This window comes from Lissotriton helveticus, chromosome 4_1 (assembly GCF_964261635.1).
Source record: "Lissotriton helveticus chromosome 4_1, aLisHel1.1, whole genome shotgun sequence".
NCBI classification, from domain to species: domain Eukaryota; kingdom Metazoa; phylum Chordata; class Amphibia; order Caudata; family Salamandridae; genus Lissotriton; species Lissotriton helveticus.
Genome location: NC_136063.1, coordinates 417,785,134 through 417,801,006, shown reverse-complemented (window position 1 = coordinate 417,801,006; position 15,873 = coordinate 417,785,134). Strand labels below are relative to the sequence as shown.

At 52.7% G+C, this 15,873-nt stretch overlaps 1 protein-coding gene across 2 annotated transcripts in view; it reads right to left on the bottom strand.

The window, feature by feature from the left end:
- Window positions 1-15,873, bottom strand: part of RGS22 (regulator of G protein signaling 22) — a 1,652,097-nt gene that overhangs the window by 757,706 nt on the left and 878,518 nt on the right. The window lies entirely within an intron of this gene.

The window sequence follows — 15,873 nt, the reverse complement described above, 5'->3', positions numbered from 1 at the left end:
TCCAAAAACTGAAAACTGACCCTGAACCCTAAAAATACCCCTTTACCCAAAAACTGAAAAATGACCCTGATCCCTAAAAATACCCCTTTACCCATAAACTGAAAACTGACCCTAAACCCTAAAAATACCCCTTTACCCAAAAACTGAAAACGTAAAAAAAAAAACCCATATAAAATATTAAATATAATTATATACTTACCAATACTTACGTTGTAATGGCATGCGTTGTAAAAGTACTAGCGTTGTAAAAACATGCGTTGTAATGGTATGCGTTGTAAAAGTTTTTACGTTGTAAAAAATGCGTTGTAATGGTAGTGCGTTGTAAAAAGTGCGTTGTAAAGGTTGTTTACCCCTACTGCCTACTAAGTCCTCATTTTTTGCGGCAATCACTTTGAGAACTTTATCCATTTGGACGATGGGCTTTTGCATTTGGGTTGAGGTGTCTTCTTCATCCGAGATGTGTTTTTCCGCCTCTATGGTCCTTTCCTCATGCCCGTCCAGCTTCTGTGCCACAGAGTCCAGTCGACCGTTCATGGAGTCCATTTTGGACTCTATGGAGGTAAGGCTGGCTGTGCTGCATTGCGAGCAGGAGGGCTTTGACATCATCCTCCCGGGAAGTTTCTGGATCTTTTATCCGCTCTGCTCCGGCATTATCTGGTTCATCTGACTGGAGCGCAAGTTAGTTTTCCTGGCTTTAAACGGTAACTTTGATTGTTTGCCGTCTGTTTTCTCCATATCAGGTCTAGCGCAATGGTACTGTGATCAGGTGAAATCTCTGGGGAGATTGGCCAAAAGTTCTGGTGAATCCGTGTGTTGCAAAAGACGGAGGAGGACCGGACACACCTACGTGACAGACAGGTCTTCAGCTTGAATATTTAATAGAGATCTTCATGCACGCCAGGGCCTCACCTCTGTGGGAAGATTAAGATAAGACAGTGCGTGGATTTAATTTACTTAGGCAGGTGGTCGCAATGCACAAGTTACTTACCTTCGGTAATGATATATCTGTAAGAAACAGTAGTTAGTATTAGATTCCTTACCTTAGAATACCCCCAGACGTCAGACTGGATCCGGAAACTTTTGCGTAGCAGTACCCTTGCGCGTCGGTAGGCGTCGTCTGTGGCTCCGTGTCCGTCGTCGGCGTCATTGGCGCCGGGATGATGTCGGCGGAGTATTTAGACGCCGCCTTCGTGCGCTGACGTCAGTTCTTATACACAGCTTTTCCGGGCCAGAAAACGCAGAGCTATGATAAAAACCAACACTGGTGCCATAAAAACTAGGGACCTTAACCCTAGATATCGGTTCGCAGAACGGGGAGGATGGGTGAGGCGGTAAGGAATCTAATACTAACTACTGTTTCTTACAGATATATCGTTACCGAAGATAAGTAACTTGTGCATCTGAAAGAAACAGGTTAGTATTAGATTCCTTACCTTAGAATAGATACCCCAGCAATACCAACCCCGGTGGTGGGTCTGCGAACCAATGATCACACCAGAAAGTTCTGGAGAACGGAACGGCCGAAAAAGCCTTCTCTCCGGACTTGGCTGTCCAGGCAGTAGTGTCTTGCGAACGTGTGCAGCGAGCCAACGTAGCTGCCTGACAGATGTCCTGCAAGGGGACTCCCCGGCCCAGGGCAGTAGTAGCCGCCGTGGCCCGTGTGGAATGGGCACGAAGCCCCACAGGAGGCTCCTTTTGAGCCACAGAGTAACAAGCCTTGATGCACAAGACGACCCATCGAGAAATGGTTCGCTTATACACCGCCCGTCCCTTCTTAGCGCCCACGTAACCAACAAAAAGTTGGTCATCCACCCGGAACTGGCGTGTGCGATCCAGATAGAAGGGAGAGCGCACGTTTTGGGTCCAGACGGTGGAGCCTCTCTTCCTCTTTCGAGGGATGCGGAGGCGGAAAGAATGTGGGAAAAGTGATGGACTGCCCGATGTGGAAGGCTGTGACTACCTTGGGCAGAAAAGAGGGTCGCGTCCGCAACACAACTTTGTCCGGATGGACTGAAAGGAAAGGAGGCTTAGAGGAAAGGGCCTGGAGCTCACTCACTCTCCTGGCAGAAGTGATGGCAACCAGGAAAGCGGTCTTCAGAGTAAGAAGACGAAGAGGACAGTTATGAAGTGGCTCACAGGGAGTCCACTAAGGCATCACGAAAGGACAGGAGGAAACATATGGGTGATGCTCTTTAAGAACCTATTTACAATGGGGGACTTGAACAGAGAGAGCTGATCAGGTAGCCTTAAGAAGGCGGAAATGGCCGAGAGGTAGCCCTTCAGAGTGCCCAGAGCAGAGCCCTGCTGGGCAAGAGAAAGAAGAAAGAGGAGAACCTCTGAAAGAGGGGCAGAAAGGGGATCCACCATGCCACAAACTTGTTTCACCTGCAGGCGTATACCGATTTTGTGGAGGGACGCCTGCCTGCCAGAATGACATTACAGACTTCAGGAGGCAAGTCAAATGGCCTCAACTGCCGCCGCTCAATCTCCACGCATGTAAGTAGAGACTGGACAGGTTCGGGTGGAGGACCGTCCCCTGCTGCTGCGACAGAAGGTCCTCATGAAGAGGCAGATGAATCGAGGGATCGACAGACAGGCTGAGTAGCTCGGGATACCAGAACCTCCGTGCCCAGTCCGGATCCACAAGGATGACTTGGGTCCGGTCGCGCCTGATCTTCTTCAGCACTCTGGGCAGAAGTGGTATAGGCGGAAAGGCGTTCAATAGACCGCAACTCCACTCGTGACGAAAAGCGTCTCCGAGCGAGTGCCGCCTTGGAAATTCCAAAACGCAGAACTGATGACATTGCGCGTTCTCTTCTGTGGCGAATAGATCTAACCAAGGCTCTCCCCACTGCTGAAAGAGGCCTTGTGCCACGTCCGAGATCAGAAGCCATTCGTGATCCATCATGCACCGACGACTGAGTTTGTCCGCCCTGGTGTTCAGGGAACCTGCCCGGTGTTGAACCACCAGGGTCACGCCCTGATGTTCCAGCCACTGCCAGAGGCGCAGAGCCTCCTGGCATAGGGTCCACGACCCCACCCCGCCCTGTTTGTTGCTGTACCACATGGTGGTGGTGTTGTCTGTGAACACCTGCACTACACTCCCCCGGACAGAGCGGAGGAATGCCTTCAGTACAAGTCGGATCGCCCGCAGCTCCAGAAGGTTGATATGGAGATGGGACTCCGCCGGAGACCAGAGGCCTCTGATCTCCGCCTCTCCCAAGTGGCCTCCCTAGCCCTGGAGGGACGCGTCCGTCACAACTACGTGCTCCGGATGGGGTAGGGAGAGGGATCTGCCGCTGACCCAATCGCGGTCCGGGAGCCACCACTGCAACTGTCTTGCAGTGCCCTCTGAGATCAAGACATGGTCGGACAAGTTGCCCTGATGCTGGGCCCCCTGAAACTTCAGGCCCACTGCAGAGCCCGCATCCGCCACCTGGCGTGATGCACCAGAAGGATGCAGGAGACCATCAGCCCCAGAAGCCGCAGCGTCAACCTGACCGAGACTCGGGATAAAGGCTGAAAGATCGGAATCAGAGCCTGAATATCCTGAACTTGCTGTTCGGGAGGATAAACCCGAAACTGCGCCGAGTCTAAAATCGCTCCGATGAAGAGGAGCTTCTGAGAGGGGCTCAGGTGTGACTTTGGCAGCAGGTGCAGGAGGTCGGCCGTAGTCTGGAGGTAGCTGACGACTGTCTGGGGTGAGCCCGCCTTCAACAACCAATCGTCGAGGTAGGGGAGGACTGAAACCACTAACCTGCGCAGATGAGCCGCGACCACCCCCATCACTTTCGTGAACACCCGTGGGGCGCTGGTAAGGCCGAAGGGGAAAACAGTAAACTGAAAGTGCTCGTGGCCTACCGTGAACCGCAGGTAGCGCCGGTGGGCCGGCAGGACGGGGATGTGGAAATAAGCATCCTGTAAGTCCAACGCTACCATCCAGTCTCCTTGGTCCAGGGCAGCTAAGACTTGAGCCAGTGTCAGCATCTTGAACCTCTCCTTCCGGAGGAAGCCGTTGACGTTCCGCAGGTCCAAGATAGGGCGTAGGCCCCCTTTGCCCTTCTTGGGAACCAGAAAGTAGTAGGAGTAGCAACCACACCCTACTTCTGGCCAAGGAACGCGCTCGATGGCCCCCTTGGCCAAGAGGGCCGCAACTTCCTCTCGCAGAAGATTCAAGTGATCCCCCGACACGCGGTGGTATTCCAGTGGCATGGCTGGAGGGGTCGCCTCAAAGGGGAGGGAGTAGCCCCTTCGGACGATTTGCAGCACCCACCTGTCCGATGTGATGTTGCGCCAGTGGAGGAGGTGATGGCGAACTCTGCCCCCCACTGGCGTCTCGTGGGCCTGAAAGCTCGGACTAGGAGGGCTTTGAGGCGGATGCTGCGGGCGTGGATGTGGACTGGCCGGCCGTTGTCCCCGGGCACCGCCACGGCGGTTACCACGTCCGCCACCGCGCTGGATGTTAGTCTGCGGCCCGTGGCTGGCAGAACGTGTGGGGGCGCCCCTTCCTTGGCCACGAAAGGGACGAAAGGCAGCAAATTGCTAGCGCGGGCCGACAGGCCCAAGGACTTGGCCGTAGCCCTGGAGTCCTTAAAGCGCTCAAGCGCACTGTCTGCCTTTTCGCCAAAGATGCGATGGCCATCAAACGGTATGTCCATAAGGGTGTTTTGGACATCAGCCGAAAAGTTGGCGGACCTCAGGCAGGCATGGCGACGAATCGCCACCGTCGTTGCCATCACTCTACCTAGCGAGTCAGTGGTATCCAGTTCACATCTGATGGAGTACCGTGCCGCATCTCGACCCTCCGCAAGGGCTGGGCGAGTTTAGTCCGGGCCTCCTCCGGACATTGTGGCAGCACGGCCGCGACCGTGTCCCACAGCGAGTGGGTATAACGGCCCAAGAGGCACGCGGTGTTAACTGGCCCCAATCCCAAACTCAGGGAGGAGAACATCTTTTTGCCATATTGCTCGTACCTCTTGGATTCCCGATCGGGGGGAGTCATCGGGAATGCGGTCTGGGAGTTAGAGGCCTGGATAACCAGGCTCTCGGGGGCGGGGTGGGTGGACAGAAAGCAAGGGTCGCGCGGAGCCGGGTGGTGGCGTCTGGCCACGTTCCTATCTATAGGGGGACCTGTAGCGGGCCTGGACCAGGTGCCCAGAAGAACGTCAGACAAGGCCTCATTAAACGGCAACAGAGGCTCCGAAGAGCTTGCCTGCAGTTTAAGGACCTGAGTTAGTCCTCACGGCCGCGACGGGGAGCTCAAGGGCCAAGGCCTTGGCCGCCCGCGTCAACACCACACTATAGGCTGCCCCCTTCTCCGTAGCCACGGTAGGGGGGGGAGAGACAAAACCAGTGTCTGGTGAAGTGTCCAGACCACTGGTGTCCCCAAGCTCACCTGCCCAGTCCTGATAACGCTGGCACTCCCGTGCCAGAGGGTCCTCAGACCCCTCCCAATCCTCCTCGCCACCCATCTCCTGGTACTCAGGGTCAAAAGATGGGTCAAAAGATGCAACCGGACCGTAGAAGTAAAAATCTCCCGTCGATTGACGCCGCTCCGGCGCCGGAACCGGACCGAGGGGGGGGGGGGGGACTGGGGACGGCGTCGACCGTGGTCGGCGCCGGGGGCGACACCCTAGCAGCCGGCGAGGTCGTAAGGTTGACCGGCGACGACCCGGATCCAGTGGAGTCCTGCGGCGTCGTGACTGAAGTCGCCGACGGCGCCGGGGCCGAAGCACCCGACGGCGCCGGGGCCAAAGCACCCGACGGCACCGGGGCCGAAGCACCCGGCCCGCTTGGGCTCCCAGTCTGGGCCGCGGGGCCCGAAGGCGCCGCGGAACCCGGCGGAGGAGTGAGCGACCTCATGGCCGAGAGGAAAGCGTCAATCTCCTCCGGCGTCGCGTTCTACCCAGGGACCGGCAGGTATGGAGCAGGCCACGACGCCTGCGACTCTGATGGAGCCGCGTGGGCGGTGTCACCCGACCCCTGGCCGCGTCCCGCGAGCGTCTGGGGGAGTCGGACGAGCGATGTCGCCTCTTCGACTTCTTGTGCCTCTTACCTGAGGACTTGGAGCTCGAGGAGTGTTGTGTCGATCCTCCGAGCCGTGATGACCCTGGTCCCTCGACCTCCTCCCGGACCGGGACCTCGAACGGCGCGGGCCGACTGCCGGAGCTCGAGGCTCTTGCGGGACCGCTCCCGTCTAGCCTTCGACGTCAAGGCCCGGCAGTCGGGGCACGACTTGTCATCGTGGTCGGGCCCCAGGCAATGAAGACACCGGCGATGGGGGTCGGTAACCGACATTAGTCGGTTGCAATCGACGCAGGGTTTAAACCAGGTCATCCCTACTTGCACCGTCGGAGTCGTTCGACTTCGAAAAGATCAAAAAGTTTAGTCAAAAAATGACTAAAAGGTACCACTGTTCCCGGATCGGCGCTTGCTGGCGCGGAAAAAATAGGAACTGACGTCAGCACGCGAGGGCGGCGTCTAAGTACTCCGGCGACGTCATCCCGGCGCCGACGATGGACGCGGAGCCGCAGACGACGCCTACCGACGCGCAAGGGTACTTCTATGCAAAAGTTTTCGGATCCAGTCTGACGCCTGGGCTTATTCTAAGGTAAGGAATCTAATACTAACCTGTTTCTCTCAGATGAGTTATACTACGCGGCCAGTCCTGCAGACAGTAACATATGTGCATGTAACAAGCACCAAAGTCAAGGCAGTCACTACAGCTGCGGGGTATAGTATTTGCAGCAAATAAAATACCTGAATAGACAGAAAGATCACAGTGCAGCACGATCTGGGAGTGCCGTCCTCCGCCTATATATCAGATGCTGTCCATAGTTGATGCATGAATCATGGCAAAGCAGGGCAGAAGCGGCAGTCCATATAACGCACCCCAACAGTTAGGACCGAGGAGGACAGTATGCGGCGGGCCTGTGTGTCCTAGCCGATGTCCACACAAGTGCACAGTAGGCATATAAAAGAGCAATATCAGTGGGGCTGGGCCAAGGGGTCCTGTGGGGGAGAGGTGCAGTTTCGCAAGTAATGGCCGCAGCAGTTGGGGTGTGCTTGAGAAGAATGCAGCACTGTGTGTGGCTCGGCATCCTGCAATACACTTCTGGAATTACGTCATTTGCGCTGGGCCATGCAAGGTGTTGTAGAGGGGCTGGGGACTCGAGTGACAGCCTGTTTGTGAAGGATGACGTGCGCTGCAGTAGCGCAATGTCTTCAGGGTGGCCCAGTCTCCCCACGGGCGCCGGGGGTTAAATTTACTCACTGGTGCTTTCCCTCCGTCATGTCAGCAGGTGCCAGCAAAGGTGAAATGTGTCTCAACCCACCACTATGGCATCGGAAGGGCAGCAGATGGTGTCAGGAGCAGCGTTGCCAAGTCCTCAGGAATCGGATCCACACCTGAGAGCCGCGGTGTAACGAGAGACAGTTGCAGCACCCGAAGCAGCCCCGTGGGACCTCAGCAGTATATCAATTCAGCCCCCCCCCCCCCCACCGAACGTCAAGGCACCGTCTCCACAATACTGGGGCAATTAGGGCACGTTGCAGCCGGCGAGCCGATCGGCAGTCTCACCTGATTAACGGAGTCTGCAACTCCTCGGAGCGGGTCAGCACCCACATATGCGCCTGGGGATCGATTGGGCGAAGACTGCCGACCTGCACTCCAGCAGTGTGAACCAGTGTCTCCGCGCCACCAAATCTGCACGCGCGGACATGGCCGTCGGCGTCCACGGCTCACTATTTCGGCATCAGTAGGTAGCAGAAGGTATCAGGAGTGCTCGGAACGACAGTAGATGCAGTTTAGTCATTTGCGGGCAGGATAATATGTAGGATAATGCAGCTAGGTGCTAAGAGCCCCACTACAGTGCAGTCATATTGGTCATGCACCACCTAGCGCCCCCTCCCCTCAACACCAGGCTTCCATAATGTGCTGAAAGTGGCTGATATCGGTGATCTGGGGTTGCCCATGTTCTGGGGAAGGAACAGCTCATCTGTCATCGATTACATTTCGTTTCCCGTAGTTTAATCAATTTATTGATGTATGGTATTGTTATTTGTTTACATTTTGGTGATCAAAATCTAATTGAAATAGCCTTGAGTGTGCCATCCAGGGAGACATTAAATGCAGAGGCTAGGCTCAGTACTGTAATGCCATATACGGAAAACCTCAGACTAATCTGGAGACTCCCTGACCTGCCCCAATTTGTGGGACAAGTAGTTTTTGTTTAAACCATTTTATTAGGTTTTCCATTTTTCAGATTACATTCAACATCAACCTCATTGTAAGGTTACAGAAGACAATGTACATTATAACTCTGAAGTGTGTCCATATAGGATTGAGGGCATGTTAGGGTGGGTTGAATAGTGCGATGTCTAGATGTGAATGTAGTGAGTCTGTATACATTGCCTTCATTTAGGAGGCTTAAGTATCAGTCTTATCTTCGATGGGTGGAAGGAGTGGAAATTATTATCTAACTGGAGAATTAACTGAGGGCGGGGGTAGGGATGTGGGGTGGGGCATGTGTGTGTGCACCTGTATTGGCCGTTATGTGGGGCGCTGGTTTATTTTGTGGTGTTGGATGAGTGTGTCCTCTTGGTGAGTCAAATAGGGTATCCGTGTGAGTGGAGCTGGGGGGGGACGGTGGGTGGGGATGCTCATTCGTGTTTATGGTCGATGGGTCTGGGTCTGGTATCCCATTCGTGATAGGTGATTTAGTGGGCGAGTGGGCAGGTGTCTCCTGTTGTCGGAAAATTTGAAGGAGCATTGTCCACTCCGTAGAGATGTGGTACTGTCTTTTCCACGCGCCGCCTTTTGTCTTATCGCGTCTTCTGCTGCTCCCCATTTTATTACCGCCAGCTCCAGGCCGCCAGTGGGGACCCTGAGGATGCGAGCCAATGCATTGTAATGCAACATTTTGCCAGAAGGAAGACCAACGATGCAAATTGCCTTTCTACTTTACGGTCTTTCCTACGTCAGGATATCCCTAATGCACTTGCCTCCCATGTGTCAATGCTGGTAAGGTCTGTGGTCTCTTTTGGGACAAGTAGTTACTGAGAATATGGAGTTAGTCATGGGTTGCCTGGCAGATGGCATTGTAAACTAGATGATAGTTAGCTCCTTTGTGGCCTTCTGCTCAGGATCAAACCGTCTCTCTCTAAACCCCTCAAACTGGCCTACACTGACCCACTGTGGTTTGACCATGAATGCTCAGTAGCCAAATGCTTACTGCACAAGGGTCTTAACAGCAGTCCCAGGGACCCCTTAGTAGTGGCTACACTCTGTAAACACTACAAAACAGTAACAATTAGGCGATGGTAGGACGTCATCACCCAGCAGTGGAACACATTAGCTAATGCAGCCCTAACAACAGTAAGTCGTTCTGGGGAGCTGTGTCAAATATGAGATCCAGCAACAAATTGGCATCCTCAACTAGTTACCACATAAATAGCAAAGCATGGGTGGCACATTTCTCCCAGATTTACTCCGCTGTTGGGACAGATCCCACATCATCCGGAACGGAGGTTCCCTGCCAAAGCATACAGGTCCCCCTGCAGGAAGTCACTGCTGCTGTACTACAGAGCACTGGGGTCAAGTCACCAGGTCCGGATGGCGTCCCTATTGACTTAATCAAATGCAACATCAATCTCTGGTCCCATTGCTGAACAATGTTGTTAATAGTCTAAGTCACTCCTATATTCCAGTTCCTGGGTCACATCAACGATTGTGCCCGTCTTTAAAAGGGGGGACCGATCCTTGCCAAGCTGCTACCTCCCCCTTTCTTTGATTGACATACCGACTAAAAGTTTGGGAAGGTTCTTATATAACAGAATTCTGCAGTGGCCTGAGTATAATACAATTTTAAATTCCTGCCAATATGGCTTCTGCACTTGCAGAGGCAGCATAGAGCAATGCCTGAACCTCAACCTAATTCTAGGAAAATATACAGTGGCAAAACAACCGCCATTGTGCCTTGCCTTCACGGACTTGTCTATGGCTTTCGACTGCGTAAACCATACTAAGATATGGCAACTCTTACTTGAAATAGGGCTGAATGCGACACTTATCCATTTTTCTAGCATCTCTGCATGTGAACACAAAGGCTATGGCCAGAATTAGCTGGTGAAGTGTCCAATGAAATCAATGTAGAGCGAGGGGTCTGGCAAGGATGTGTGCCCGCTCCCTTGCTGTTCATCTTATACATAAACAAGCTCACCTCCCAATTGATGTCTTGCATCCCAGACGTTCCGCTGATAAATGGTGCCTCACTCCCAGTACTGCTATACGCGGATGATACTGTGTTAATCACATTAACACACCCAAAGCTCTGTGTTTCCTAGTTTACTCTTGTGTGCAATTCATGGCCACCATTGACTTATCGAGATATTTCACAAACCTACTCATAATGGCATGTGCCCATAAGTGCACTCAACTTTCAAGAATTGCAGTTGGTTCCAATCTCCTATTAGGCACTGGCGCTTTCCCTTATTTGGGGGTTATTTACAGCTCAGTCGGTTCATGGTTCCAAACGTAACACAATGCAGGGCAAAGCTATCTATGTCAGTCAGCTCACTCCTCAGTCACCCATTTCCTTCGCGCGGCAGGGCACTTGCCCCATTGCTGCGTATATACACTTCTCATTGTGTCCCAGTGGCATCGTATGGGGTGAGAATTTGGGGTACTGCAGATTGTATGGTATTACAAACAGAGGAAAACCGCTTATGCAGACAGATTCTGTCCGTTGCCCTATTGACCCCCCACTTCATCTGCCACAAGGAGTTGGGCTTAAGCTACCTGAGTAACCAAATTAATACTCATCCACCACTGTTATGGCGGTCCATTTGGAAAACAGAAGAGGCCCCTCTTACAAGAGATATACTCAATGATTGTTTAGGCTGTGACAGTGGCCTCTCCATCCCTTGGCTGGCTTCCTTAAAGAAATCATTCTACGGTATCGGTCCAAGCCACGTTTTTTCCAATGGAGCACCACATGCCCCCCCCGGATAGAAATTAAGTCTACGCCTTATTACTAGACATGGCCCATCAGTATAATCTTGAATCTAGATTGTGCCCATACTTCTGGGCAACCAATATTACATTTTATCTAATTTTCGTGGTTTTATAAAAGATTCACCAAAATGCTCCAGTCCCTTTTATGAAATCTAGAAACTTCAGACAATGTATTCAAGCTTATTACCATCTTTAAAAGTTAGCGGGCAATGAGACTGGCGTTTGTGTAAATCCCATCCTAAACGGTGAAGGGCGATCTCGGGGCACAATGCACTTTTGATCAAATCTGTTTTTATTTGCTCTTTCTTTGATACATTTTTATATTGCTTTTTAAAAAACATCATTTTATTGAGTTTTTCAGATTACAGCTTTATCATCTCGTATCATACTTCTAGATCACGTACATGTTGCTCAGTCACTTGTAATTCAGTAAGGTTATGGGCTAGTGAACATGCGTGTTGAATGCAAGTGATAAGCTGTGGGGAGCTGTATTGTGTTTTGCTGCATCTCGGAAAGGGGTGGTCTTTCCTGAAATATGCCCAGTTTGTGGAACTCCCGGCTTGGGCTACTAGAGCCGGGGGAAAGGAAGTTTGGGCTGAGGATGTTTGTACGTGGGCGGGCACGACCTGGATGCTGGGGGCTTTACTGTAGTCCTTGCAAGATTGGGGGCCTTGTGAGGGGGATCTGACCCTGTGGGGATAATGAGGGTTCAGGTGTCTACGTGGTATGCAGGGTTTTCTATCATGTCATGAGCGCCATCGGGGTCCTGGCCGGCGGGACCCTACCCATGGCTCCCTCAGGGGCCGGCGGTGTTGAGGGCTGCTGTGTATCTGTCATGTGTTGTCAGAAGTGGTGTAGGAGCGTGGACCGTTCTGTGGAGATGTGGCACCGGCGTACTCCTAGCAACTCCTCTGATCGTGTCCTCCTCTGCTGCACCCAATTTTCTGACTGCTCCTGTCCAGGCCACTAGTGGGTGTCCTGCTGGAGCCCGCCAATGCATTGTGATCCCTCGGTTTGCCAGCAGGAGAGCTATCGAGGTAAAAAACGTTTGAACCTTGTGATGCTTCCGTTGACGGAACACCCACAGTGTGCAAGCCTCCCATGTGTTAATGTCAGTGAGGCCTGTGATCTCCCGTAGCGTTTCATGTACTGTGCTCCAGTAGGATTGTATAATGGGGCCTATCCAGAATATGTGGTGAAATGTTGCATCAGGCGCTTGACAGTGTGGGCATAGGTAACTGTGTTTCAGGGTAAAAACGCTGGAGTAGTGCCGGTGTGAGGTGTTCGTGGTGTAAGATGGAAAATTGTATGTTTTTGAACCGTGAGTTTCGGGATACTTTCTTTGGGTGTTCTAAAGCGAATTCACATTCTTTGTCATGTAATGGCCATTCCAGTTCATCCTCCCACTTTAACCGCAGTGGATTAAGTGATGTGGCGGTCAGGTCTCCTATGGTTTTATAAAGCCAAGTGAGTAAGTGGTGTCCTGTGCCCATGTGGAATATTGCGTGGAGTACTTGGTGTGTAGCTGGTTCCCCCTCGGACAGCTACCAGATTTGGCAACAGCTGAAAACGATTTGTCTGTGGAGGAAGAACTGTCCTCGTGGAAAGCAGATTTCCTCCACGATTTGGTCAAATGGGAGAAGTTGGCCGTCTGAGAACAGGGACTCCATTTCAAGGAGTGAGTGGTTTGTCCAGGTCTGCAAGCTTGAGCAGTTTAGTATCCTTCACCACGGGGCAGGCCGGCCAACGGCAATATGGTGGTGTATAATGGGTCTCTGTGGGACATGCGGTGAAGTCGTAACAGGCAGGTACGAGCCACGACCACCTGTAGTGGATATGTCGGCTCTGGTCCTTGGAAAAAGTAAACAACGGAGAGCCGGTAGCGGTAGCAGTCCCGTTACTCGGATGGTTTCTTCCATGTGGCGTCCCGCTGTCCAGCGGGACAACCACTGGAGCTGTGCCGCCAGGAAATACACCTCACAGGAGGGAACACCCAGTCCTACGTGGTCAGTTGGTAGTTGCAACTTGGCTAGGGACACTCTCTGACGACCTTTGCCCCAGGTGAGGGAGCTAAATATGGTGTCTAGTTCCCGAAAGAAGGCACAGGGAGGAATGACAGGAATTTTGGCAAAGTGGTATAAGAGCTGGGGCACTATGATCATTTTTGCAAGGGCTATTCTTCCTATGGGGGCTAACGGCAGGGTCCTCCAGAAACTCACCTGGGACCTTATTCCTGCCAACGCTTTACAATGGTTGCCTTCATAGAGGTCTACTGGGGAGTGGTAGATCTTGACTCCTAGGTAGCAAGGGGATTGAGTGCTCCAGGTTAGACTAGAGTCTCTCACGAGCCCCTCTCTCGGGGGGAGGTCCGGACTCAATGGATAAATGGTGGATTTTGCCCAGTAAACTTTCAGCCCTGCCGCAAAGTCTGTGAGTGTGATCCAGATAGAGCTGAGGTCTGACGTGATGTCCTGTACATAGAGCAGTAGGTCGTCTGCGTACAGAGACATGCTGTGAACGGTACCTGCTATTGGAATGCCCCATGATTCCCCCTCCAGGCGGAGGTGGATCGCCAGAGGTTTCTTCGCTATGGCAAACAGAAGGGGGGAGAGGAGGCATGCATGTCATGTGACATGTTCTACCTGGAAGGAGGCCGCATATGGACGCCCAAATGCACTCATATGTGAGTTTCATGTATAGTAGTCTCATGTATGCCTGCAGATTGAGGGCTATCCCCATCAGCATCAGCACCACAAAGAGATATGGCCAGGTCAGGGTATCGAAGGCTTTCTCCAGATCCAAGATCAGGCAGGCGGCTCAAGGGTAGCAGTTCTGGACCTGATCCTGGATGGGGAACAGTCAGCGGATATTTTGTGAGGTGTTTCTACCCAGGACAATCGAACATTTGTCCAGGAGTATCAATCGGGGGAGGACCTGGGTGAACCGATCCGCCAATATCTTTCCGAAGATTTTACAGTCTGCAGCGTTATAGGCCGATAAGAGGTCAGTCGTGTCGGGTCTCGATCGGGTTTTAGGAAGGATACTAAGAGGGATTCACATTGCGACCCTTGGAGTTCTTCTCCCTTTAGTGCTGCTCTATACAGGTCTTCTAATCGTGGCACCAGTAGTGTGGAGAAGGTACTATAGTATTCTAATGGCAGGCCGTCTATGCCGGGGGCCTTGTAACCTGCCAGGGCCTGGATTGCTTGTTTCATATCTGTGGAAGTGATCACTGCATCGACGGAGGATCTGTCCGCTGCCGAGATTTGGGGTAATGTTAAGGGAGCAAAGAATTGGTCAAAGAACGCCTGACAGTTCTACCCCGGGCTTCTATATATCCTTGTGTAATGGTCGTTGAAGAGCTGCAGGATATCCGCTTATGAGTGGGCCATGATCCCTGTGGGGCCAAGTATTTCCGTTATTGGCCGTGTGTCCGTGTTTTGATAGGCTAGCCAGGCCAGGAGTGCTCTGGACCGGTCCCCTTCCTGTGCATCCTGGTCGCGTATGCTTTGAAGTTATACCTTGGCAAGTCTACTAGTGCTTTTGCGTATGCCGTCTTGGCCACTGCGACCTGAGCCGGGGTCGCCACTTTTGCATCCACAGCCTTCATCACTGCCGCCAGTGTGCTCTCAGTTTTTTGTAGGGTACAATCGAGTGTCTTGAAGACGCCCCTCTGATGGCCCCGAAAGGAGAGATCCAGCACAAAATTGTAGTCACCCCCTAGGATCCAGGGTGAAGTTGTGAACTGGGCTAGGACTTCTGACAAAGTCCCAGAATTTTCTCTGTTCAATGTTCGGGGCGTATTTGCTACCTATTAGTAATGGTTAGCCATCTAGGATCCCCTCTAGGAGTGCATATCGTCCTTCTGTGTCTACCACCCTGCGGGTTTCTTGGAACGGGACCCCAGGTCTGAGCCAGATCATCGCCCCATGAGCGTACGTGGAGAAAGTGGTAGCGCATATAGATTGCCTTGCCATCATCTATGCAAGCACTCTAATTCACCTTTTGTGAGGTGCGTTTCATGCAGCATGGCTATATGTGCTTGTCGGCGCTTGATGTAGGAACAGACAACATATCATTTATGCGCTGTGTGCATTTCCCTAACATTTAGGGTGAGGAAACTGGTATCCGTGACTGGGGCCATGGTGCGGCATTAATGGTGGTCGAGGGAGGTAATGGGTAGACCCCTCTGCAAGCCGCGCCCCCGCTCTGGGTGTTGCTGATTGTGAATAAATATGAACCCCGCCCATAGTAGAGGTTTGGTGGTGATGTTGGGGGATAACTGGGGGGAACGACTGAAACTGTATGGGGACCTGGTCCCAACTCTGAGAACTTACCACAATTGGTGGTACGTCCAAACTAAACATGGTGCTGGAGTACTAGTGTGCAGTGGGGGCTGTGCGTGGGTGCACCAGATGCTCGGATCGTGTGTGGCCCGTGTCTGTGATTGGTTGGCTGGTGGGGCCTAGACCTCCTTAGGGTTCTGTTGCTGAGGGTCTGGTTGTGGTGAAGGTCTGGCATAGTTGTCCGGCAGTGGAGTGGGAGGGAGAGCTGCTGGGTGCGGGGGAGAGTATGTTTGAGTAACAACAGGTGTCTTTCAGAGAAGTGTGTCCGCAGTCTGAGGGGTCACCAGTGGTGGGGGTCACAGAGTCCACCCGGGAGGTGCTGGTGTCGCCAGAGTCCTCCTCGGACGTAAAGATGTGCGGACCTCTTTCACAGTTTGAACTCCCAGTGACCGGACCCAGATTTGCAGCCACCTGCAGGGCTCTCTTGCGCGCCACGATAATTTGTTCTAGGTTGGGCGGCCCAGTGTTGGAGCCCCTGGGTTGTGGTTTGAGTCATTGTGGGGTCTTCTTCCC